This window comes from Canis lupus, chromosome 1 (assembly GCF_011100685.1).
Source record: "Canis lupus familiaris isolate Mischka breed German Shepherd chromosome 1, alternate assembly UU_Cfam_GSD_1.0, whole genome shotgun sequence".
In the NCBI taxonomy this organism is placed as follows: domain Eukaryota; kingdom Metazoa; phylum Chordata; class Mammalia; order Carnivora; family Canidae; genus Canis; species Canis lupus.
This window is the reverse complement of record NC_049222.1, coordinates 71,897,684-71,925,598: the sequence shown is the minus strand read 5'-3', so window position 1 is coordinate 71,925,598 and position 27,915 is coordinate 71,897,684. Positions and strand designations below refer to the sequence as shown.

Below are 27,915 nucleotides of genomic sequence, written 5' to 3'. Positions count from 1 at the left end.
CAGAAGTTGGGGACTTGCACGCTCCCCTCCTGTGAAGTGAGGGGACATACGGTCTTGCCAGAGGACGTGGCCACAAGCGGTGCTGCAGCCATTGGCCCTTTGCTCAACGAGGTGATGTCGATGGGCTGAGGTGCAGCAAGCTGGGGCAGAGAGCCTGTGCCGGCCATTGCCGGCCTCCCAGGGGGTTTTGCCAAGCTCAGGAGGCAAGGGGACGGGACAGTGTTTCCCTTTGCCTTGGGCCGCTTGCCAGGAGCTTCAGGGCCTCTGCCGGCCCGCAGGGCCAGCCCAGCAGTAAACTCATCGCAGACGCAGTGCGTGAGTGGTCTTCAAACCTCTGCAAGAGGAGAGGCTCTCTGGGAAGGCCAGCCTGGTGTCCCAAGATGGCTGTGTTCGGACGCCTGCTGCCAGGCAGGCACTGCAGAGAGGCTCCGTTACCACCGCCAGCACCCCGCCCCCCTTCCGGAGGAAGCCGCGGGAACTCAGAGCTGTGGGGCTTTGTCCTTGCTGCACCTTCTTGGCTGCTCCAGAGGCTCGCGCGTTTGCCTGGCCAAAGGGTGCTCTTTGGTCACAGCATCCCGAGGGTGGATTCCTTGCTCCTGACCGGACCTGTGGACATGGCTGTGCTTCCAGGGGAGTCCCATGGAGTCACTCGGCACCTCGTTCTATCGAGATTGATACGTGGACGACGTGTGCGGCATGGCTCGTACCCAGCTCCACTGTGGCCGCTTGAAGCCTTAAGTACACAGCGAGGGCCTGCTCTCCTTGATCTCGAGGTTCACGATCTTTTGCAGCACGTTCTTGGAATCCGAATTCCATTTTAGTAATTGGCGTGCTGTCCTTGGATTTGGTGCCTCAGACTCTTTTGCTTTCCTGTGTGTGGAATCCTAATTCCATTGATATTGTTGAAATCTCTCATGAGCCCCGCTCCCTGCCCTCTTCGTACTCAGGCTTTTTCCTGGCCCCAGCCTGATCTGTGGCCCGTTCTAGTGCCCCTGCAGATTCGCGAGGGTCCTGCTGACCAGCCATCCCACCAGGGATAATGTAAGAAGACGAGTGTACCTACGTTCAGGACATGTCTTCTTATCCCCAGGTTCGCTGTGGCTGATGAAACCAAGGTACTGGGAAAGCTCATACGGTCTCCTTGGCTTTGGTGCTCCAGAGTCCTTTGTTTTCTTCTGTTTGAAAAACTAATTCCATTGATATTGTTGAGCTGAAACTATTGTTGCAACAAAGGCCCAATTTTTTCCTCCAGTGTGCATTTCATTTCTTCAGTTAAGGCCTTCAGAGACATGGTAAATTTGGACCAGGGGATTTTTAGTTACCAACACTGAAGAAACCCTAAGGTTTAAGAACAGACTCTCCATAACCCATGAGCAGGTGTGGCCTAAGCTGAGGGCCCTCTATGAGACTGGGCCACTCCCGGACCCCCATCGATATCGGCCAGGTGACTGGGTATACGGGCAGAGATACCAACACTGGACACTTCAACCTCGCTGGAAGGGACCCTACATCGTGATCCTGAACCACTCCCACCGCTCTCAAGGTTTACGGGGATTACTCCCTGGGTCCACTACACCCACGTCCAGCCAGCTGACCCACACGCCATTCTCAAGGACTTTGTTCCAGAATGGAAAAGCCAACTGGACAAGGACAATCCCCTAAAAGCTAAGACTGCGCCGTTCTCACTTATTTCCCACCTCCAAGACTCCCTAGTCTGAGGTTGTCCTTCAAAATAGAAGGGGATTAGACTTAGTCTTCTTACAACAAAGGGTGGGGGTGGAGGGGTTATGTGCTGCCTTAAGCGTAGGATGTTGCTTTTTTGCTGGAATGTAAATGAGAGCGAGAAAAGCAACAAAGTTGGTTACAATCCTGGTTTAATCATTCCCCCTGGCTCACTCTGAGAGCAACCTGGACCCATGATTGGGTCCTGCATAGGATCCTCTGAAAAAGGGGGGAATGTGGGGCCCAGGAAATTTAACAAAAATCCCCTACCCCTGGACAAGCAGAGACCATGCCCAGGGCATACCCTAATCGGAAATCCGCTCAGTGATAGGCCAGTTCAAATGGATACTTTAGGGTAAAATGTAATTCAATCGGCCACCTGCTTGTGGACCCACATGACTGTGCAACTTTCTGCGTATCCCATTGGCCACTGGTCCCCATAAAGCTGCTATGCCTTTTGGTCTCAGGGTCCAAGTCCCTGCTCCACTGTGTCAGGTATACTTGGACCCAAGCTCGAGCTTGTAAATAAACCCTCGTGTGTTTGCTTTGGTGTCGGCTCCTCGGATTCGCAATCTTGGGCACGACAAGGGAATCTGCATTGCTCACAACAGGTTGGTAAGTGCTCTCATTTCTTCTTTGCTGCTGAGCTGCTTTCAGTGTGTTTCTTTGTTTGTTTATGTGGTTTTAGTTTGAACCTCTGAAACAAGTAAATAAATCTGTAAAGGTTAAATTGCAGTGTCTGCTACATGACCTCTTGAAATTAATAAGCTACCTTAGTAAATGGCTTCAGATTTTTTTCAAATTACTCTAAAAATCTCCCTAGAAGTTTGAACTTTGTTGTTAGAAAAGGCTAAAGTCCACAACAATTTTTATAGATAAGTATCATTCAGTAATTCATGCCAAAGTATAGTGTTTTCTGCTTTCTTCAAGCTCCATTTCTTTCTTTTTTTTTTTTAAGATTTTATTTATTTATTCATGAGAAACACAGAGAGGAGAGAGAGAGAGGCAGACACACCAGGCAGAGGGAGAAGCAGGCTCCATGCAGGGAGCCTGACATGGGACTTGATCCCGGCTCTCCACGATCAGGCCCTGGGCTGAAGGCGGCACTAAGCCGCCAAGCCACCCGGGCTGCCTGCTCCATTTCTTTCTTAGGGACAACTACTTTCAACTTTTTAAGCATTTTTTTCTGAAATTTACATGCCCATAATTCTAATTCTATTACATGTAACCTGATCTCTTTTCATTCACCTGTTTTATCTATTCACTTGATATTACTGTAGAGGATCCATCTTGTCAGCCTTCCCTCCAATATAATTATGTCACAAATTTTAGAGTTGGTTACTATTATTCTCAGCTGGGTGTTATATAATAGTTTGATCACTGTACCTTCCTTACTTTTCCATTTTGAAGTTAATGATTGCCTTTCTTTTTCTTTTCCTTAGTTCTCTTTCCCACACCTTTGATTAACCTCTCACTACAACTTTCCACAGTCCTCAGGCTTCCTTGTGAAGGAATCTATCTGTTCCATTATTTACTTAGAAACTTCCCTCCCGCAGACCTCCATTCTCTCTCCATCTAGGTCTGTGGCATAACTATCATCCTGAGACTTCTTTTGTCATCCTTGGACTTGCCTTGCCTTTCTCTGGGATTCTATTATCTAGTTCCTAGATATTGTATCTTCTCAAGGGAGGAATGGAAAGGGGTGGGGCAAAGAACAGATAAACACACACACATATTTACATACATACACATACATATGTTACATATGTAACATACATAACATCATATGTTAAATTTATTGAGGTACCATTTATAGTCAATAAAAAGCACAGATCTTAATAGTATAGCTCAGGAGGGCTTGACAAACGAATATCCCTGAGTAAGATATGTAAAGTTTCTATCCTCCAGAAAGTTCCCTTGTGCTGCTTAATCCCACTCCGCTTCCCCCACCCCCACTCTGTGCAATCAAAAGTCCATATATAACTGGACTCCCCAAAAACATGACTTCTAATAGCCTGCTGTTGATCAGAAGCCTTACTGATACCATAAACGATCAACACAAACCTGGGAGGACAAGCCAGACCAATCTCTGTCCAGTTGATTATAGTGGAGGGGGCATGAAATAGGTACTTTATTTTTTCATTTTTAAAAATAGACTCTAATTTTTTAGATCAGTTTTAGGATCACAGCAAAATTGAGCAGACGGTATGGAGATTTCTTATGTACTCCTTGCCTTACCTGTGGAGCCAATCTCCTCCGCATAAACAACATCCCCCACCAGAGTGGTACATTTGTTACAATTGATGAACCTACATAGAAATATACTTTGAAAAAAAAAAAGAAAGAAATATACTTTGAGTTTGGATTTGCTTCCCTAGACCTCATGTTTCTTCCAGCAACTGGATTCATGGACTTATTGAATATCTTATGTATCTTTGTGTTTTTAACAAAGAAGCTCACTCCATAGAGAGAAGCAAGGCAGTGGAAAAATGAAAATAGGTTTCATTTCCCACATATGCATTTGACTTTGAAACAAAGTAACCAATTAAAGATTAGGTGTGTTGCCAAAAATGTGTGAAATTGGCATGTTGTCTTATGGGATATATTATAGACTTGGAGTCTATGACCAATACTGTGGTTTCTCCCATTGCCAGAATTCGTGAGTTGAAGAGGGCATGACACTTCTCATTATTCTATTTATCATCCACTTAAAATTTTTTTCCTTATTGCCACTTGCAGATTTTGTTTATTGGTGCTGTTATTTTAGAGTCTATTGATTTAGAATCTTCATATTCAAGAAAGAAATGTTCTCATTAGGCACACAACCACTGAATTGGAAGATGACTTTCATCTTGATCATTTGAGGCTCCTCACACCACTAAGTAAATCAAGAAAAAATTGGACTAAGCATTGGTTAGGATGATTTATTCTGATTATCCTGGAGACTAGAATTCACATCGCGTATCGGGAACAGGGAGGAGTATGGGTGAAACTCAGAGGACCCACCTACTGGTTTGACCATGTGTTGTTGTTGTTTTTAGATTTTATTTATTTATTCATGAGACACACACACATACACACACACACACAGAGGCAGAGACACAGGCAGAGGGAGAAGTAGGCTCCATGCAGGCAGCCTGACATGGGACTTGATCCTGGGTCACCACGATCTCGCCCTGAGCTGAAGGCAGTGCTAAACTGCCCTGCCACCCGGGCTGCCCGGTTTGACTATGTTCAATCGTAAAAATCAGTGGAAGACCATAGCAACCCTGTGCAGAGAGACAAAGGGCTCATATTTCTGCTAATAAAGATTTGAACCAGTCCACTGGATAAATAACCCTGAAAAGTAATCCGCCAATTAAAAGGGAACACAGAACGAGTAGTGGAATGAGAGTGAATCCATCAGCCCCAGTTAAAATTTTATAATCAGTTTCAGACAGGACTATCATAGCACCAATCTCCTCTTTTAGCCTGAACTGGCATCACTTTAACCAATATAAACATAAAAACTTAATATCAATTTCTGTGTATTTCATTCCAGTCCACTCCATTGTAAAAGCCACATGACATTCTTTTTGAGGTATACCGTTCTCTCCAGACTTTACTATTAACTATTAGGGCACGTGAAGCTATTATAGAACCTTGCACCCTTTGGTTTCTAGGAGTTCTGTTATCCAGCTTAATGGGTCTTCTAGATTCCAACTTATTTATCTACATGGAATAGGAGACTCTAAAACATGACAAACATATCACACACATAAAAATGATTCAAACAAAACTTGTAGAAGTAAAAAATGCTTTAATAAAATCAACAAATAAAAGATTTGTTTAGTAATAGAACACAGAATCCATGAACTACAATATAAAACAAAAAAATTCTCCAGGATGTAACAGAGAAACAAAAAGAAAATGGCAAATATAGAAAAGAAGGTAAGAGTTATGATGTATTGAGAAAAATCTAACATGCATTTGATTTCCAAAAGAGGAAAAAGGAAACATAGCAAAAGCAGTATTTGAAAAGATAATGGATAGGAATTTTCTAGAACTGTCTAAAGACAGGATTCATATATTTGAGAGGTACACTGAACCTCAAGCATGTTGTATTCATTTTCTGTGGCTGCTGAACAAATTATCACAAACATAGTAGTTTAAAACAACAGAAATTTATTATCTCACAATTCTGGAGACCAGAAGTTTGAAATCAAGATGTCAAGTGAGGCTGTACTCTGTCTGGGAGCTCTGGGGGAGAATCTATTTCTTGCCTCTTAAGCTTTTATGGCTCCCACCATTCCTTGGTTTCTTTGGTTTATGGACACATCATTCCAATCTCTGTCTCTACAGAGATTGGCTCCTCTGTTGTGTGTATGTCAAATCTCCCTTTGCCTTTCTCTCATGAGAAAATTTGCTGTGGCATTTAGGGCCCATCTAATAATCCAGGGCAATATTCTCATCTCAAGATCCTTCATTTAACTACATATGCAAACATTATTTTTTCCAAATAAAGTAACATGATACATTCCAGAGATTAAGACATGGACATATTTTCCGGGAGATTTTCAGCCTACCACACAGTTTAAATAATAAAGACGATTTCTTTTCAATGGATTAGTAGTTAGACTGAAAGCTCATCAGCAAAAAAGAAAGGCAGAATTCAGAGGAATGATACTTTGGAAGCGCTGAAAGAAGGTAACTGTTGCCTAGAATTCAATATGTAGGAAAACTATCTTCGATAAAGGAGGAAGACATAAAAACATTCTTAGAGAAAAGAGTTGAGAAATTTTATAACCAACTCACACTTACTAACTTTAATTCTAAGGGCTATACTTCAGGCAATTCAGGAAATTGATCCTAGATGGTAGGTCTAAAATACAAGAAAGGGGCACCTGGGTGGCTCAGTGGTTGAGCATCAGCCTTTGGCTCAGATTTGATCTTGGGGTCCTTGGATCAAGTCCTGCATCCGGCTCCCTCCTGGAAGTCTGCTTCTCCCTCTGCCTATGTCTCTGCCTCTCTCTCTCTGTGTCTCTCATGAATAAATAAACAAAATCCTTAAATAAAATAATAAAATAAAATAAAATAAAATAAAATACAAGAAAGAATGAAGAGCAAAGAAAGGGGTAAAATGTAGGCAAGTTTAAATGAACACTGACTACAAGGAAACAACAATAATGTCTACTTTTTAAAAAAAGAATAAATAGAATTAAACTATAAGACAACAAGGATATATTGGAGTAACTCATGAAGACAGTGTTCAAAGATTCTTTTATTATTCATTTAATAATTATTCATTTGACAAAAGTTTTTGAGCTTCTGTTATGCATCTTGCACTGTTCTAGGCTGGGAGTGCAATGATGAACAGACAAAACCCTTACCTTAATAGAACTTACCTACATTCTAGTTAGAATAAAGAAAATGAAAAAGAAATACAAGCAAAAAATGTATCATAAAGTGATAAGACAGGAGTAATTAAAGCAGGACAGAGGAATGTAAAATATTGGGTCTTGGCTTTTAAATTACAGATGGGGTAGCTAGGGAAGATTGCACAGAGGAGGTGACTGCTGAGTCAATCTGAAATAATTGAAGAAGCTAGCTATATAGATACCAGGTATGAATGAGGAAGGGGGTTAGGTGGTGGTGGTGGGGTAGATAGAGGAATAGAGCATTCCAAGCAGAAGAAGGAAGAGCTGCAAAAGCTCTGAAATGGGAACATGCCTAGAGGGCTCAAAATAAGGAAGAATGTTAGTGTGACTGGATCTGAATAGAGGAGGAGAATAGAAAGGAATGCAATGAGAAAGGGAATAGGAAGCCAGATGCTGTAGGACCTTTTATGTCATGGTAAAGACTTGGTGAGTTTTACCCTGCATAAGAAAGAATGCCTTCAGAGCTTTTGGCATGATCTGACTTGAGTTTGAGGAGGATTACTTGGTTGCTAAATTGATAATTCAGTGAAAAGATTATTGTGACCTGGACTAGGATGGTGATAGTGGAAAGTAAGGTGGAGAGAAATTGTCAATTCTGGATAAATTTAGAAGGTGAAGCTGATAGGATTTGCTAATGGAATAGATAAAAGGCATGAGGAAAAAGAGGAGTCAAGTATATATTAAGGTCATGACTGGTTACATAATCTGCAGGGTTCAGGAAAAAATAAAAATTCAGGGCCTCCCGTTCAAAATATATGAAGAATTTCAAGATACTTACATCAGGCACTAAATCAATCTCAAAACCCTTTTACAGTGGGGCCCTGTATGACTGCATAGGTCACAAACCCATGAAGCCAACCCTGACCAAGGTTTTAGGCCTGGCTAAATGGAAAATGAGGGTATTTTTAATTGAGACTGGAAAAGCTGAGATTGGAATGGTATTTATTAACTTTATCTTTCACCAATCAAATATGATCATTGTAATGTTTTATATAACTATAAAATAGAAATAACATGTATAACTTCTAAGCTAACAAAAGAAGAGAAATGAGAGTGTTGTAGTGAATCCATGAGAAAAAAAAATGGGAAAAAGTTCAATAAAATATGCAGAAAAAGTGGGATAAATAAAGGCACATGATAAGATTGTATATTTAACTAAAAATATGCCAATAATTATAACAAATATAAATCGACTAAATTATTTAGATAAGAGAAAAAGATCATCAGTCTGTCATATATTAAAACAAACACTCAACTATGTGCTGTTTAAGAACCAACTGAGCCAGTCAAGTGTCCTGAGAGGAAATTTAAAAACATGTCTCTCCATAGCTGAAAAAAAAAAATGATATAGAAGATTTGAACAAAGGGGCACCTGGCATGCAACTCTTGATCTCAGGGTTCTAAGTTTGAGTCTCAAATTGGGCATAGAGATTGCTTAAAAATAAAATCTTAAAAAAAAAAAAAAAAAAAAAAAAGAGGGGCACCTGGGTGGCTCAGTCAGTTAAGCATTTGCTTTCAGCTTGGGTCATGATCCCAGGGTCCTGGAAATCTGCTCCTCCCTCTCTTTGCCTGCTGTTCCCCCTGCTTGTTCTCTCTCTCTCTCTCTCTCTCTCTGTCTCTATGTCAAATAAATGAATAAAATCTTTATAAGAAAAAGAAAAGAGGGCACCTGGGTGGCTCAGTGGTTGAGCATCTGCCTTCGGCTCAGGGTATAATCCCAGGGTCCTGGGATCGAGTCCCACATCAGACTCACCGCATTGAGCCTGCTTTTCCCTCTGCCTAGGTCTCTGCCTCTCTCTCTGAGTGTCTCTCATGAATAAATAAATAAAATCTTTACCAAAAAAAAAAAAAAAATTTGAGCATGATTAATAAACTCAACCTGAATTATATATGGACCCTATCTCCAGCAACTGTAGAGTATCTAGTCTTTTCAAGCAAACTGGGGACATACAAAAATTGACAGTCTCGTAGGCCATAAAAGCAAGTCTTAATAACTTTTACAGAGGAATGTACTCAGACTGCAGTGAAGTTATGTTAGAAATTGGTCACTAACAGTTAAATAAGTAATTAAAAGAAAACATTTTCCTTTGGTTGGAAATGATGATAAAGACACCTAAATATATTGAATCAGATAAGAAATTGCAATGGATATGAGAAAATATTTAGGTTGAACAAAAATAATGTGTATTAAAACATATGGAACATAAAACATATTAAAATAGAAAAAAGTCTAAAAATAAACAATTGAAGTATACATCTCCAGAATTTGAAAAGGAACAGTGAAATAAACATGAAGAGGATTGCTAGAAGAAAGTCATAAATATAGGAGCAGAAGTTAGTGAGATATAAAACAAACATATAGGGACACCTGGGTGGCTCAGCAGTTGAGCGTCTGCCTTTGGCTCCGGTCTTGATCCCAGAGTCCTGGGATCGAGTCCCACAACCAGCTCCTTGCATGGAGCCTGCTTCTCCCTCTCCTTCTGCCTATGTCTCTGCATCTCTGTGTGTCTCTCATGAATAAATAAATAAAAATCCTTTTTTAAAAGTTAAAGAAAAATAAGATGAGGACCAATAAGATCAAAAGTTGGTTTTTGAAAAGATTAATATTTGAGAATTTCCTGTCATGACTGATCAAGAAAAAAAAAAAAAGACAGAAGGCACAAATAACTAAAATCAGGAATTTTATGAGGAGATATCTCTACAGATGGTGTAGTCATTAAAAAGATTGTAAGAGAGTATTATGAACAACTTTATGTTAATCCATTAAAAAATTACAAGATGGAAACATTTCTAGGAAAAAATATAACATTAAGTTTGATTTAAAAATATAGAAAAAATAGATTATTCTGGAATAGTGCTGTCCAAGAGAAATATAACATAAGCCAAGAATGTGAGCCATGTGTATAATTTGAAATTTTCTAGTAGCCATATTTATAGAAGTAAAAAAGAAACAAGTATGATTAATTTTAATAATGCATTTTATTTAAACCCGTATATTCAAAATATTATCACTTCAACATGTAATCAATATAAAAATTATTAACAAATATTTTTCATTTTTCTTTGGTACTAAGTCTTTTGCTAAATAAAAGTGTATTTTAGACTTAAAGCACATCTCAATTTGAACTAACCACATATCAAAGGCTAATGTGGGGCTAGTGGCTACTGTATTGAACAGTGCAGACTTAGACCAAGGTTAGAGAAGCTGCTGTACCAGGTATCAAGATTCTATTTATTCATTAAGTAGGTTCCACACCCAGCATGGAGCCCAACTCAAGGCTTGAACTCACGACTCTGATATCAAGGCCTGAGCTGATATCAAGAGTCGGAAGCTTAACTGACTGAGCCACCCAGGTGCTCCTTAATTTTATTTATTTATATTTTATAATGTGGTAACTAAGACATGTAAATCTTGTGCAGATCTACACAAATACACCAATGGCTGCTTTATTAATAATCAGGAAATACAAATTAACATCACTCTGTATAATACTATATATCCACCAGATTTCCAGAAATGGAAACTTCTGATCATACCAAATGTTGGTAAGGATATGGAGCAATGTTTTATTTATTTGCCTGGGATGCAGTTACTAACATGATCAATTTATTTTCTTAAACTATTTATTGTTATGGAAGCAACTCTGAAGAAAATTAGAAAATAGAAACAAGTAAAAACAAACCAAAATCCTGTTTCTAGTACCTAGAGATCACCATTATGACTGTGTGTGTGTGTGTGTGTGTGTGTGTGTGTTTCAGAAGAAAGATGAGAGAGGCTTGCTTTTCAGAAACCTCAGAAATGCAGTGGAATAGTCTTGTATAGAAAATATTAAAATAGTCAAGAAAGCTGGAAAGGTCTTAGATTAAATCTTTACATTCATCAACAAGGGTTATCTGAAATAGGGTATGTAAACAATGGGAATATAAATGCTAAAAGACCAGAATTTTTTTTTAATTTAAAGATTTTATTTATTTATTCATGAGACACACACACACACACACACACACACACACACACACATACACACACAGAGAAAGAGACACAGGTAGAGGGAGAAGCAGGCTCCCTGCGGGGAGCCCAGTGTGGGACTAGATCCTAGGCCCCCAGGATCATGCCCTGAGCCAAAGGTAGATGCTCAATCACTGAGCCACCCAAGCATCCCAAAGATCAGAATTTTTAATATTGCTTCATAATGCTTATTGATTTTCATAAAGAGAAGTTTTTTCAGTAGTTCATAGGCTACTTTTGTATATAATTATTCTATTTTTAAAAATAATATTTAGAAAATACTAAAAGCATGCAGAATATAAAAATCTCTCCAATTCCCTTAACTGTATAATTTTGGTATATTTCCTTGCAAATTTTAGTGTGTGTATGTTTAAAATAAATTTGATGATGTGGCTTTGAAAAAAGTAATAAACATGGATTGAAAAAAATTAGAAACTATACAGAAGTATAAAAAATAATCATCCATAATCTCAAAAGCCAGTGGACTCCTTCCAGCTTTAATCATCTTGCTTCTCTATAAACTTTTTAATACAACCCAAGCAAGACAGCTTTGAGGATGTACATTTAAGATGAGGGGTAGTGAAGCATTTCTCCACTTCAAGGAAGCTAGGAAATCTAATGGGGTCTCCTTCACCCAGTGAAGGAAGCTGGAGCCACATAATAAGGCTCTGCAGCAGCATGTATAATTAAGGGGGTATTTTGGTAAATGTATCATGAGCAAAAAAAAATTACAAGATCTAAGGAGCTGAGCATGATGGATTGGCCTATGTCATGTTCAGAACAATCTCTGCAAAGAAAATCACATTGTTGAAGATCCAAAGGATGTATTTAGATGGACACATACATTTAAAAATTCCTTGGATGGACGTCTCAGTGGTGTCGCCCTCTTCCAATTTCAGAATTTCCTCCTGGAATGTTATTTCACCTAACCACAACTACTGTAGGTTCAGATAGTTTGTCTATTTTTCTCCCCATTGCTAGAAGGCAACCTTAGACTAAGATCTTTAAACTATTACCATCTTTGTCCACACATATTTGCCTTTTTCCATTAAAACAACACATAAGAGTTTACAAAAGTTCCTTATGATAAAGTTAAAATTCTGTCAGTGTTTATGTGTTTAGTGGCAGATGTTCCATTGAAAGTCAGTTAGAAAACTGAATTTTTCTCCAGGTCTATAAAATCACAGTTATGTCTGTATCAAAACAGAGCAATGAAAGTGAAGTCAAATTTGGATCATTTGCTATTCTAGTGACAGATACATAAAAACAATGAGTTGCTTCAGTATCTGAAAAAAAATATGAAGACATAGAAGATAAAGCAGACAATAAATTGGACTTTCAACTTTTTATTCAATTCCTCGCATGTTATATAGACACAGTAAGTGTTCAGAATTAAAAGCAAAATTGAAGGCACAAAAGGCAGCAAGGAACTGAGTGTCCAGCTATCTCAGGTCAGAGTCTGTGTCAGAGTCATTTTGTCTTTCTATTATCCTTTGAACAGTTCCTGGAGCTTGTGCTCAAAATATCTTTGTTTATGGACTGACTAAATGAAGGGGTGAATTCGTGTGTGAGCACATGTGAGTAGCCTGTGCTGCTGCAGATTGTGTGTTGTAGCCTATGAGTTTTGCTGAGTCACTGATTTTATGACTGTTGGTGCTCAAAAAAATTTTTTTTAAATATAAAATCAACAGATCATTTTTACTCATGGATCTGTGCTAGCAATTGAATCTTCATTGTGGAACATGTTGCGTTGAGATTCAATGACAGGGATCCCTGGGTGGCGCAGCGGTTTGGCGCCTGCCTTTGGCCCAGGGCGTGATCCTGGAGACCCGGGATCGAATCCCACGTCGGGCTCCCGGTGCATGGGGCCTGCTTCTCCCTCTGGCTGTGTCTCTGCCTCTCTCTCTCTCTTTCTCTGTGAGACTATCATAAATAAATAAAAATTTATTAAAAAAAAATGAGATTCAATGACAAATGAACATTAAATGCATTTGTGAATACTGAGAGCCATGGGAAGAGTGAACAGCTTTTAACTGAAGATCTGTCTTAATCCATTATACACCAAAATTAAAAATAACTTTAAATTCTTCTTCTCATTAGGAAGACAGAGAGGGAGGCAAATCATAAGAGACTCTTAACTCTAGGAAACACACTGAGGGTTGCTGGAGGGGAGGTGGGGTAATTGGGTGATGAGCGTTAAGGAGGGCACTTGAAGTAATGAGCATGGGGTGTTGTATGTAACTGATAAATCACTAAATTCTACCTCTGAAACTAATAATACAGTATATGTTACTTAAATTTGATTTCTTTTTTTTTATTAAAGGTTTTATTTATTTACTCATGAGAGACATAGAGAGAGAGGCAGAGACAGAGGCAGAGAGAGAAGCAGGCTCCATGCAGGGAGCCCGATGTGGGACTTGATCCTGGGACTGCAGGATCACACACTGAGCCAAAGGCAGATGCTCAACTGCTGAGCCACCCAGGTGTCCCTTAAATTGGATTTGAATTAAAAAATAATTTTTAAAAAATTCAACAGATATAAAAGTAATTTTTATTATTTTTCAAAGATTATATTTACTTATTTGAAAGAGAGAGCACATGAGTGGGGAGTAGGGGTAGAGAAAAAGAAACAGGTGTTCAGGAGACATACTGGCTCACAAAGACTGACCGCATCTCTTCCCAACTCTGCATTCATTGTTGTACCATTAGTAGCTTGAAATCCACCCTGGAGGGAGAGTATACATCACAGAAACTGGCAATCTCTACAATTCAGTCTTCTTTCCCCCTGGGGATCTAGTTCAACATTTATCAGCACACCACTGCACCAATCAATTCCCTCTCTCCCTCCCCATCACCACTGTCAACATCATCTTTTAAAACAACTGCACTTGGGATCCCTGGGTGGCACAGCGGTTTGGCGCCTGCCTTTGGCCCAGGGTGCGATCCTGGAGACCCATCTAAATCACTGTAATCATAACATAACATCAGGCTCCCGGTGCATGGAGCCTGCTTCTCCCTCTGCCTGTGTCTCTGCCTCTCTCTCTCTCTCTGTGACTATCATAAATAAATAAAAACTTAAAAAAATTTAAAAAAAAAATAAAACAACTGCACTTTAGTAAGCTGGCATGTGAAGGCATTCTTTATCTAGGAACCGGGCCCACAATATAGCTAGAAATTGAAAAAGACCAAGATGATTTCCTCTAAGACAACTGTAAAAAGAAAATGAACATGTCGATCATCACATTTGAGCTGATAAAAATTCTCCTTCCAAAACCCATTCATAAAGCAGAAGAAAACTTAACACAACTCTCTAAACTATATTAAGTATCTTAAAGCAAATATATGGAAATAGATGTTTTTAAATCCTCGAATCATAATTTTTTTAAAGCCTAAGAATAGAAATGATTGCTAAACAAAAAGAAATGCAACTCAGATTGAGAGATATTGAAGAAAAAGATGCAATTATCTGAGAAATTAAGAATAAATTGCAAGTCTCAATGGACTATAAATTTCAATGGCAATGTAACAAGGGACATAGAAAAAGAGTAGATCAACAACCAAGAGAATTAAAATGAGATAAAGAAGTTAAAAATATCCAAGAGAAAGTGGCTAAAATGGAAGGCAGACAACAAAGGTCCAACACATGAATAATGTGGTCTCTGAAGAAGCAAACAAAACATTGGAATGGAACTAGTATTTAAATTTATCATCCAAGACAATTTTCTAGAAATAAAAGGACAAATAAAAGAACATATAGAACTACAGTGTAACTTGAAAATTGACATGAGACAATTATCTCTGAGACATATCCTATTAAAACCATTAGACTTTAAGACCACAAAAGAGACAAACAAACAAACAAAAACAAAAGACATCCTCAGAGCCTCCAGGCAGAAAGATCCAGTGACTTACAGGTAAGAAAACCAGGTGGGGCATTGTCTTCTCATCAGCCACATGTGAAGCAATGCAATAGTGAAGCAGCATTTTTATGATGCTCAAGGAAAGAAAGTGCTAATTAAAGATTTTATACCCACCTCAGCTATCCAAACCATGGTATACTGTGTGTATGTCCTTCCTGAAGAACATAGGAGAGAATGAACTTCATCCAACTAACTGATAACAGAGGAAACTTTAACAAAATAACCAATGGTGAACACTTAATATAGTCAATTGTGGAGCTAGGAGTAAAACAAGAGAGCAAACATATAAATATTATATGTTCTGACAAAGTAGAAAGAAAACATCCAAAAATGTGAGAAGACGATAAAGATGGGGAAAGCAGAATAAGATCATTGCCTCTTGTAGTTAAGTGGGAGTCAGAAGATATCACTGATGGGTCAGGTAATAACAGGATAAGTAAGAAAATAAAAGGACTTAGGGAAACGATACAATATATAAACACAAAGGTAATAGCTAGAACAAAAAGTACCCAAAAAACCTTTAAAATTAATATAGAGGATAGACCTACAGAAAGAAGCATAGCAAATACAGTATTAATATTCACTGTAATCATAACATAAAAAATATGACAGAGTTGAAACCAACTTTGGTCATCTTGTTACATGTGAATAGGTTTAACTTGCCTATATGTCAAAAGATCTTCAAATTGGCTTATGTAACACAACCAAACTCTATGCAGTGATCAGAAAGATACCCTTAACACAGTGAACCAAAAAGAGTTAAAGAAATAGACAAAAATTTACCAGGCTAAGGAAACAATAAGAATTCAAGGATCATTATTGTGATATGAAACAAAGTAGAATTTAAGCCAAAAGGCATTAAACAGGATAAAGGCACAGTAAAGTTAAACCTATAATTCACAAAGGACTGCAATCTGTATTGGAGGGGGAAAAATGCCATAAAGAAAATTATTGGGATTAAATTGTCAATTTTGGAATATGGACTGTAGTTTAGATAAAAGGTGTCGTATTAAAGTCCAACTTCCTAAATAAGAGAACAGCCTTGCTCTTAGGAAATACACAGAATTATTAAGTAGTAAAAGTCCATGACATATTTGACTCACAACTAGTTAAAAAAAAAGTGGTGAATCTGGTTAAAGGGCAAATGAGAGCTCTTTGTATTATTCTTATAACTTTTTGTTAAATTAGAAGTCATTTTTTTAAAAAAAGGTAAGTTGTATGTATTGGCTAAAACTCATCCAAAGGTCCACTTGAGATTTATGCATTCCTCGGTATGTAAATTTTATCCAAATAATTCTGCAAACCATAAACAAAGATTAAATTCCCGTTGGTAGCTGCACGCTGAGGTGCTTGCCCTCAAGTATACCAGCCGCACCTTTCAAGTCCTCCCAGAATGAGCTGACCTGCTGAACATGTGAAAGAGATGGATGGACAGTTCCACAGGCGATTAAAGCAAATTCATCACAGAATGCAGGTGGTGGGTACCCGATTCTTTCGACTTTTTCTGTATGTTTGGAAATGTTCATAACAAAATGGCAGTAAGACAAAGTATGTCAGTAGTTTGATGTCATGTAGACTTTATGAATAACTAGAGGGCTGACTAGATTTCCCACTTTCCAGCACCTTCTCTGTTCCCTTGGTCTCTGTCAGCCTCCACTATCCTGGACTGGTCACACAAAGTCTTGGAAACTCCAGGAACGCTCCATCCGCACGCATGTCTCCCCCGGGTCTGCCGCCCTGTGGATGGGCGAGTCTCGCCTCCAGAACTGGGCCCCACAATCTAGCTCGGTTTTCCTCTTCCTCCAGCTTGAAATAAATTAGGCCACGGCTCTTCAGACTTTGAATTCGCTTCCTTTAAAACACACACAGGCACACACGCACACCTGTCTTCGCCAGGGTGAGGCAAAGCTAGTTCTTAACTGCATGGAAGTCTGGTTCTGGTTTATTTTTTAGGGTAAGAAAAAAAGGCCATTAAAATTCTCTCTGATGGTGGAGCCGGTCCTCGTGGGGGGAGGGGAGGGACGGAGCCAAGGGAGGAACTTTCCCGGTAAGCAAAACCCCACTTAAAAATTTTCCCTTTCTTTCTGTTTTTCCTTTTTTCCCTCTTGAAGCGGCTCTCCCTGGAGTCAAAGCATTTTACAAAAACAAACCATTCCAAAGCTTTCAAGTCCAGGGAAAGCTCAAGCAAAGTTAATTAACATGAAGGTTCTCACAAAAGTTAATTAACATGAAGGGACTCACAAAAGCTGTCTGTTGGCATCTGCTCGCCTCCCATGTGCAGCGGCCCCTTTGTCTGATGGCAGACCCGGCCGGCCCTGCCCCACAGCATCTCCCAGGGCTCCCCCAGGCTTGGCCCTGCCCCCACAGCATCTCCCAGCACCGCCGGCTCCCCAGGTCCAGCCCTGCGTTTCTACCAGAGCACCTCTGGAGCCTTCGCGATATTCTAGGAGGCTCCTAGCTTCTGTGATGATCCAGGGCTGCTTGTGTGTAGTCCCTGAAGAAAGCTGGTTTTCAAAGTGCGGGTTTGAAAAGGAAAAGAGGAAAGAAGGCTCGAGATGAAAGCTCTTCATAACATGCAAGCTATTTCTCCTGGAGTAATGAAGACATAGATACACATAAAATAGAAAATCCCTGGAAACAATGATAGACTGAAACGACATAATGTAATAAATAATAAATAATGCAGCAGATTGAATAATAATGTAATAAATATTTTAAAATATTACATTAATATCAATAAATGATATTGAACATTATTTGTGGGGCACCGGGGTTGCTCAGTGGTTGAGCATCTGCCTTTGGCTCAGGTCCTGATTCCGGGGTCCTGGGATCGAGTTCTGCCTCGGGCTCCCCTGCGGGAGCCTGCTTCTCTCTCTGCTTGTGTCTCTGCCTCTCTGTGTGTCTCTTGTAAATAAATATAATACATACATACATACATACAATCTTTAAAAAAATTATTTTTAAGAATCATATCATGAAAATGTACACCCTCTCTGACTTTGCCTCTGCTCTACATAAAGATACTTTTTCTCAGAAAGAGGAGTATAATGTACTTACTTTTTTCATAATCTGCAGTTTAATTGATCAGTAGATCATGAATTTTTTCAATGTCAGTAAACATATAGTCTCTAAACATATAGTCTCTGCAGACCCACAAAGACTTTTTTGATCTTGCAGAAAATCAAATCGTCATGAATAAATATGTATATAGGTCCTGCTGTGTCACTTATCAGGCCTCTTATACGTATACAGCCAAATATATGTGTGTGGTATTTATTGAACAAACGTCATGAAGCAAGCTTATTTCTCTTAAACAAGAGCTTACTTTGCAGATTCTTCCCTAGAAAGAAGTACAATTGTGCCAGAAAAATCCATTAGTTTAGATTTATGGAGTTAGGTATCATTTATCTAGAACTATGATACCGAGAACATTTGCTAGGAATGCAGGTTTGGTTCTCTCTCGAGACTAAAATGTCTATTTCAGAGTTCCTGATGATTACAAAGGAGTCATACTGACACATGTGTAAATCTTTCTTCATTTATGAACTGTGCACAGTAAATGGCCATGGTTCTTTGCTTATCCAGGAGCTGGCCTAGGTGTGTTCACTGGGATTTATTTAGGAATTTGGGGTGCAGGACTGATGTGACCAGGACACAAATAGAAGATCCAAGGAAGACTTGATTTTCATTGCAGATATTTCCTATTATTGCTGCGTTTTGTTTTTTGTTTTATTTCACAAGTGCTTCCTATAATTCCAAGTATCACTCAGACCACAGGGTGTAATTGCCCAGTGACTACTTTGCTAGCTCTATAAGCAGAAGGTTTTGAAGTGACTGGCTTGGGGAGCAGGAAGGGTTCCACACACTGCAGCCTTACCCGTCCGTGCCTGAGGCAATGTGAACAGGTAGAAACACAGTGGGTTGCTTTCATTTGCTCCTGTATAGGTGATTTCCTAGAAGTCTGCCACCACTGACAACAACGGAAACTGTGGATATAATATGTAAATGCAAATTTAGATAGTAGAGAGCAGAGATATTTCTAGACAAGTCCCAGACAGGAAAGAGCACCAAATCTCAAAAGGTAAGAAAGATCATTCTGGATCACGGGAAGTGTTCTATGGGGTGTAAGAGCCTGAGGTGGATTTGAATCCTGGATCAGCTCCCTAATGGTCCAAAGATCAGTAGTTTCTGGGCAGCCCCGGTGGCTCAGCGATTTAGCGCCGCCTTCCGCTTGGGGTGTGATCCTGGAGACCCGGAATCGAGTCCCGCGTTGGGCTCCCTGCATGGAGCCTGCTTCTCCCTCTGCCTGTGTCTCTGCCTCTCTCTCTCGGTCTGTCATGAATGAATAAATAAAATCTTAAAAAAATAAAAGATCAGTAGTTTCTGGTTAGGGTTTTCTACTTCAGGAACGGGGGGTTGGAAGGGAATCGGTGGCTATTTTACAGCACGCTCCCAGTATTTCATCAAACACGAACATAGGGGCTGCTCTGAATATTACAGCTGTGATCAGCTGTAATGAGTGAGCTAATCACTCACCTTCAAGTTGATTAAAAAGGAGATTATCATGGATGGGTCTGACCCATCAGTTGGAAGACCTTCAACAGAGGGTCCAGGCTTTCCTGGGGGTTAAAGATTGAGTCTCTTCAGGTCATGCCTCTGGGGATTCATGTGCTCATGATCTGCCTTTCCTTTCTGCCCTAAGGAGGACTGTGGACCTGCTTAGCCAGCCTTCACAACTGCGTAAAAAAAAAAAATTCTTGTGATAAATCTATCATCTATCTATCTATCATCTATCTATCTATCTATCTATCTATCTATCATCTATCATCTGTCTATCTCTCATTCCTTTTATTGGTTCTGCTTCTCTTGTGGATCCTAACTGATATACTCTGTGAGCCTTGGTGTGATTAATGACATGAGGGAACTTAATGTCTCATACCAGGCTTGCTTTTCGAGTGACGTAAGAAAGTGCATGGAAAGCCCAGGACCTGCAAAGTTGTCAACTCTATTTTGGACACTATCTCTGCTCCTTCCATCTGATCCTGGACATTTACTCACAGGGTGCCAATAAGTCTCCAGGTAAGTAATCTCAAAAACCAGTCCTGCCCCCTGCAGAAATACCAAAATGACCCTGCCAGTTCACAATGATCCTTCCTGCTTCTGAATTTCTAGGTTCTGCTAAAGACTAACCCCATTTGCCATTTAGCATCCTGTAATCATCTGATACATACCATTATGCATCATTTAGTCCCTCCTCACTCCCATCAAGGTACCCCAAAAGATTAGGGCATAGGTTGGTTAGATTGCTCCAACTCAGATTCTGTCATAAGCTATGTAATACTCTTTGCAAGTAAAATATGTACATTATTTTATTCTTCTTTTCCTCAGCTTACCCCCCAAGAACAGGCAATGATGGGAAAGGGCAGGGATACAGCTATATCCATGGCTACTCTGAGACCAAATGGGGTATATCTTTAGTACTGAAGACTTGGAATCTCAGAGGTTAGGTCACTCCTTAGGACGATCATTTGTTTGGTTTTATTATTATTTGATTTTCAGATGGGAAACACTCCCTATCTTCCTGTATATCTCTCTCCTCTAATGATTCAACATAGATTTCCTCATAACCTAGCAAATATCTGAGAAAAATGAAAAAAGTATGTCCATACAATAATTGGCACATGAAAGTTTATAGCAGCACTATTCATTATCACAGAAGGCAGAAATGACCCAAGCGTCCATCATCTGGCCAATGATAAACAAAATGTGGGGTAGCCAGGCAGTGGAATATTATTTGGCCCTGAAAAGGAGGAAAGCACTATTTCCTGCTACACCATGGATGAACCTTAAAAACATTACACCAAGTGAAAGAAGCCAGTCAAAAAAAAAAAGACCACATTCTATGTAATTCCATTTATATGAAATGTCCAAAACAGAGCAGAAAATAGGCTAATTGTTGCTTGCTCTGAGGGAGATGTGGAGGATCAGGGAGTAGGGCTAAAAGGAGATATAACTGTGCTAAAACCAGCTGTGGTGATGGTTGCACAAGTCTGTGAATATACTAAAAACTATTGAATCGTACACTTTAAATAGTTTAATTGTATGGTATGTGAATTATATCCCAATACAGCTAGTAAATGAAAACAGAGAGTTGGGATAAAATTTATTCACACAAATATATTCTCTTTTTTGATGACTTTTTGTTTCAGCTAGCAAATACACATGCTTCAAGTCCACCTGTCCTATCCGCAGAATCCAGAGTCTTCCCCTAATGTCACTGCTCATCAACTGATTAACCCCCACCCAACTCATTCGCCATCACCCTAAGTTCCCAGCCAGCGATGTTCACAGCCTGGCACAACGTTAATAACCATGTTGGCTATTATTGTTATTGCCTTGGAATTTGCAGTGCCACCTGATTCTGCTGCCTCTTTAACTGCTCCTCTTTTCTTCCTTCGTGGCTTCTTTTTCCTTTCTTTGCCCCCTGAGCGGGAAGCTCCTCAGCCTCCATCCTCCCTCCTTTCCATCTCCTCTCTCTCTTGGCAGGTGCTCCTCAACTATGCTTTCCATTCTGACCCTTCCCAGATGGATGTCGGTCAGGACCTCTGGGTGGGAGCATCTCCTCGAGTATTTACACAGCGCGAGTGAAACTCCACCATCTCTGGGACTGCGTCAGGCTCCTCCTCACTCCTGCATTTCACCTGCAGGCCTTCCCGTCCTCACAGCCGCGCTCAAGCAGGAGCCCCGCTGTGGGAAGGCTGGGCTGCTCCCCCCGAGACTCCGAGGAGCTCTTCCCCAGCCGTGGGGATGTCGGCGGCTGGAGGCTTAGCTCAGTCTCTCTTTGAGAGTTGCGCTTGCGGAGGAAAGACATTTGGGTCAATATCATGATCTTTTCCTGGTGACAGCCTGTATCCAGTGACAGGTCAATGTTAGAGTGGAGAGCTCTAGAGCCTCCTTGATGTAAATTGATCCAACTCGGAAGGGCCATCTCAGCCCCCACGACACCAGCAGCATGGAAGTAGGCTCCTTTCTCAGAAAAGTTTTCTACCTTTCCACTTACAAGGAGGTTGCACATTTCTCTTTGGAAAGCAAATCCTAGGAAAGTACATTTTCTCTTAGAAGTTTCAGAGGGAGCCTCTCAACATCTAACAGATTCCTTGAATCAATCACTGTGGCTAGGAAATGATGCTCTTATTGGACAGTTGGAGTCACATGATCAACCCCGAAGCCAGGAGAACTGTACATTGAAGCAGATAGACTGAGGGTCGGGAAGGGGGTGGTTTCTTCAGAAAATTGGGTTGGAAACCCAATCAGTGAATGGATGTTGGGAAACACAAGCAATAGATTATAGCTGTCATTGCATTTGACAGCCACTGCAACAGCTACCCACACTCTTCCTGTTTCAAAGTTTTACTTCTGTACTTTTCATCCATCCTTCAGAGCTCTGAAACACAGACACAGTCATGTCTCTGTTTAACAGTATTCATGAGGGAAAACAGATAAGGCTAGCTTTCAAGGTCACATTCTTCCCATGTGCCCTACATGTGCCCTTCCTAAACTTCTGAGAGCTTAAGAATCACCTGCAGAGGGGAGGCCTGGGGGGCTTAGTAGGTTAAGAGTCTGCCTTTGGATTAGGTCATGATCCTACTATCCTGGGATCAACCCTCGCATGGGGCTCCCTGCTCCACAAATAAATAAAATCTTTAAAAAAAAAAAAGTAGAAGAAGAAGAATCACCTGAGCACCTGGCTGGCTCAGATGGAAGAGTGTGACTACTGATCTCTAGGTCCTGAGTTCAAGCCCCACGTTGGTTTAGAGATTACTTAAATAAATAAAATTGAAAAAGAAAAAACAGAAAAAAGAAAAAGAATCACCTAGAGAACTTATTAAAACAGATTCCCGGGCCTCAAACCCAGAGATTATGATTTAGTGAAGTTGCACACAGGGGAACCTGTGGTTTCACATTTCTAGCAATTTCCCAGGTTATGTTGAAGCTACTATAGTCCTAGGACCGAACTCTGAGAAGCATAGCTCATGGGTGGCATCTGCTCCAACAAAAGGGACCTCTCATTTTCCAGACACATTCTCAGTTTCTTATCTTCTGGGACTTAGCCAGCCTCTTTCATTTATTGATAATGTCCTACTCACAGTCTCTACCTATCCTTCAAGGCCAAATTCAAGTGGCAGCTCCTTCATGACATCTTTCCTAATTTATTCATCCCTTTGAATCTCATTTTTCTTGATTTATTCCTTTTTAAAAAATTATGCATCGTATTCTAGTTGTATATCTATCTTCATTTATCTCTTTTTAAAATATTTTTAAAAATTGCCTTTTTTTTTGGTTTGTTTTTGAAGTTCATTTACTTAAGCAATCTCTACACCCAGTGTGGGGCTCAAACTCATGACCCTGAGATCAAGAGCAAGCATGCTCTACCTACTGAGCCAGCCAGGCACCCAACATTTTTTTGCTTGATTTTGAATAATTATATAAATGATTGCTTGAAAAAATAGGAGAAAATAAACAGTACTCCAGTAGTGAGCATAGCATAATGTATAGAGTTGTCAAACTGCCATTTTGTACAGCTGAAACTAATGTAACCTAGTGTATCAACTGTACTTCAATAAAAAAAAAAATCCTTGGTTGGAGATATATAATGAAGTATCTGTCGGTGGAATGGGATGATGTCTGGGATTTGTGTTAAAATACTCCAGTAGGCAATGAGAAATTGGAGGAGGACAGACAAAATAGAATCTGAGAAGCATTACCAATTGTTGGAACTGAATACCCTGGAGGCTCATTATTCTATGCTATATTCGTGCATTTGAAATTTTGCTCTAGTAAAAAGTAAAGTAAAACAAAAAATTCACATACATGTGTCATTATATTTACGTATATTTGTAGGGAAATAGAAAGAATTAGACTTTAAGGTTCTTCATATCAGGGACTGTGCTCCTGGTACTCCTTTTATCCTGCTCACAATCTGGAAAGGTGCCTGGCTCTAGAGAGGGTGCCACGCTCTGTAACCAGCTGTGACACGGATGCACAGTAGAGGCAGACAGTTGCCATAGCGTTTGCGCTGGTGGTGCTTAAGCCTGGAGGCTCAGAAATCCATTACTTGCATTACAACCTCTAGCAGATCCTGCAACCTCACAGGAACTTGGTGTTCTCATCCGTACAGTGGGAGAAATTGTAGTAGGTACTTTGTACGGTTCGTTCTCTTAACAAATACTGTACTTGAGTGCTATGTTCCAGGCACAGATCTAGCTTTGGGGACACGGTAGTAAATACTATAGCCAAATCCCTGTCTTCAAATAGCCAACATTCTGCTAGGGTGAGAAAGACAATAAACAAAGAAGTTGACAAAATATAGAAGATGTTAGAAAACACGAACTGCTGTGAAGAAACTTAGGCAGAAGAGGGAGATGGGGGTGCTGGGGTGGGGGTGTGGATTGTGTTTGCAGTTTTAAAGCGGGTGAGCAGGTGGGGTCCCCTGAGAAGGCGATGTTTTGACAAAGACCTGAATTCGATGAGGGAATGAGCCGTGTGTCTGTCTGTCTGGGAGACGAAATGTCCAGTCCTGGTGGAGGGAAGAATTAGGTGGAAATGCCCTGAAGGAAGACTGCCTGGTGTGTTGAGAAATAGCAAGAATCAGCACCATTGCCTGTATGGTGGCTAGAGTGCAGACAGGATTTAACGTGGAGACATTATATGCCAAGCCAGGGGTGGCCACACAGAAAATACTTTAGGCTTCGTAGGCCAAATGATGTCTGTCACAACAGCCCAACTGTGCCCCGGTGGCATGAAAGCAGGTCCTAGACCATACAAAAGTGCATCAACATGTCTGTGTTCCAATAAAACTTTATTTACAGAAACAAGTGCCCAGTCTGGATTTGCCCTGGAGGCTGGAGTTGGACAACTCTTCCTCTGAATACAGTTCTCCCTCTAAGATTTTGGAGACTAAAAGGGAGATAGAGGACAAAACTAACACATAAACCCAAAGGACTGCTCCTCTATTCTATGCTTTCCACGCTGGCCTCGGATCCCCGGCGTTGCCTGGTGTGTGATGAGGGCCTCCAGTCGGGCCTCCACCAGTCGGGCCTCCACCAGCCGGGCCTCCACCAGCCGGGCTGCGTCCCACTCGGGCTTTGCCGGTCTCCTCTTTCCTAACTCACCGTGGTCTTTTCTCCTTTCTCTGCGGCTTCGTTGTCTCCTCCCCACCTGCTCCCATCTCTCCCTGTGGCCTCTTGCACTTCGGTGCTCCCTCCTGCTCACCCACGGCGCCCGGCCCGTCGTGTCCCGTGGGTTTGTGTGGCGCAGTGACCTCTGGCCTGACCCGCGGTCTGATTACTAGCACGACTGCTCACGGGGTGCGCCCCGCCCTCAGCCTGTGGACTCTGGAGGGAGTCCCCTGGGCCTCGGTGTCCAGAGTCTGGCCCGACCGAGGAGGGGAGGGCGGGCGCGCCTTCTCGGGAGAGGGAACCGGCCAGACAGGAGGAAATTCGGAAGGGGTCAAGGTGGGCAGGGCAGGCAGGACCTGCAACGAGAGGGCGTGTGTTTTGCAGCCCAGGTGGGTGCGCGCGCGCTGGGCCAAGGGGCGGCTCACGCCCGGCCGCGCTCTCCCTGGGACGGGCCCGGCCGACGCGCCGCTGCGGTTGTGCGCCTTCGGGTCACGGCCGTTAGGGACCGTCGGTGAAGGAACTATGCGACTTTGGGCATGAAATGCAAACTCTCTTGTGAAATGCAAACCTAGCCTCACCTATTAATTGCTTCTAATTAAGGAGAAACATTTTAGCCAAGTAGCTTTTGGAATTTAAGTATCATCAGAAGGGTAAGTCAGAGATTTGCTAATTGCTTCCTCCATCGCGGCGGTTAGCCTCAGCGCGGGCGTAAACTCGTGTGCACCTGGTGTGTACCTGGTGCGCACACACGGCAGCTCGGGCCCAGAAGCTCTTCCCTGCAGGATGGGTGTAGACGGCGGTCGCCTGTACCTTCGAAATTACCATGTGAAACAAACAGGGAAGAGGAAGGCCATGAGAGAATGAGAACACCCGAGCCCACCGTAGATCCAGGTCCTAAATCTGACTTGCCTCCCGAGGGTGCTGGCTCCTGTTAAGAATGTCCTATCAGGGATCCCTGGGTGGCGCAGCGGTTTGGCGCCTGCCTTTGGCCCAGGGCGCGATCCTGGAGACCCGGGATCGAGTCCCACGTCGGGCTCCCGGTGCATGGAGCCTGCTTCTCCCTCTGCCTGTGTCTCTGCCTCTCTCTCTCTGTGTGACTACCCCCCCCCCCCAAAAAAAATGTCCTATCACTGCCCCCACACTTCTGGGGTCTAATCTGTCCAAGGTGTCAGATGGCATTAGCCTTCCATGATTCGTGACAAATCCCCATGATTCGTGACAAATCCCCATGATTCGTGATAGCCTTCCTCGGTTCCAGGTAAGGTGGGAGCTGAATAAGGAAAGAAAGAGCATCTAGGGATAGAAGGGCCGAGGGCACATATTGAGGCTTTGGTACCAACAGGAGTCTTATGGGCTGGCTATGGCTCTTGCGGCCCCATGGATGTTTTGAAGATCTTTGTCTCTTTGTGTTCTCTTCCACTCTTTTTTGCTTGCCTCTTCCTCATTGTAATGGTCTTTTTTCCTAGTTTTGGTGGCACTTCGGCCTTCTCCAGAGTACTGGCCCCGTTCTGTGGACACCTGAGCACGGGCCCCCAGTGGGGAGCTGTGTTCTCTCTCAGCCCATAGCCGACAGCCTCCTGCTTTTCTCCTGCCTCATCTCGCTTCTCGTCTTGCTGCATAAGAGGCTCTCACCGGGAGTCTACCTACTGCTGCTGCTGATTGAAATTTGTAATTACAAAGATTATTCTTTTGGCATCTTAAATGTGGGCTTAAGGCTGCAGTCCTCACCAGTCAGGACTTGCTCATCAATTTCTCCTCCATCTACATGATTTTTCTCTTTACAAAAATAAAACCGGCTCTGATCCACCACCCCCCTTTCCATGAAAATACAAGCTGTTGTCCATTTTGTACAAAGATATTGCCATTGACAGAGATATTTCCTGGGCTTGCTGTAGTGTGAACTCTTATCTGGCTTTATTTTTGCCTCAGTGGTAGCTTATATCATACGCCTATACCCTGGCTCTTAAGTCCTGTGGATAGGGAGCAGATGAGTAAAGGAACACACTCCAGAAAAAAGGAATGTAAAGGGGTTCAATTGACTTTGAGAAAGCTGTGGCTGTGGTTGCCTCTTCTAGTGACAGTGCTCACTGGGGTGTGTCTGTCAGGGCAAGGGCTCCCTCTCAGCTGAAAGGCCCATTCTCTTTGCCCCAAGAAAGGGAATTCCTAAAAAGTAGGTGAGAACAATGACAGTAAAAACACCCTGTCATGTAGAACGCACATGCGTTGGCCAGGCCAAGCTCCATTTGGGTCTTCTCTACTACTCCCTTCTTTATGTAACAGAGTCCTGGGTCCCTCTGTTTTCCTGAGGCCCAACATGTTCCTAACAGATCAGAATTCCCTCCAAGATCCCTAATTGGCAGTTATTTCCTGGCAGGGAACCTAAGCAGAAAATGGTGTCCAACATGTTCTCCATCATGACAATGTGAATGCTTAGACAGATTGGTGTTTGAGGCGTGTTCTCATTAGGTACAACCTTCATTAAGAGTAATTAAAACTTGGCAAATATTCTTTTTGGATGATTAATAGGCCATCTCCACTTCTTCTTTTGGGAGGTCAGTTGCCAGTTACCAAAAATGAAACACCTGCCTTTACATCAATGTGGCTGCTGCCCGAAATTTAGCAGCATGCAGCATTCCCAAAGCTGTTAAATATACCCATCGTGCCAAAAA

General features: G+C 41.5%; 1 long non-coding RNA gene across 4 annotated transcripts; it reads left to right on the top strand.

Annotated features, from left to right (window-relative positions):
• Window positions 1-1,700: 1,700 nt before the first annotated feature.
• LOC102151730 lies at window positions 1,701-27,029 on the top strand. Of its 4 annotated transcripts, none has more exons than XR_005353977.1 (4): window positions 1,701-2,337; window positions 16,403-16,545; window positions 20,011-20,147; window positions 26,713-27,029. It is a non-coding gene; the product is annotated as an uncharacterized LOC102151730 (long non-coding RNA). The 4 variants fall into 4 exon arrangements; XR_005353978.1 differs by lacking the exon at window positions 26,713-27,029 and adding an exon at window positions 21,654-23,480; XR_005353975.1 differs by lacking the exon at window positions 26,713-27,029 and adding an exon at window positions 21,615-23,480.
• The last annotated feature ends 886 nt before the right edge of the window (window positions 27,030-27,915 follow it).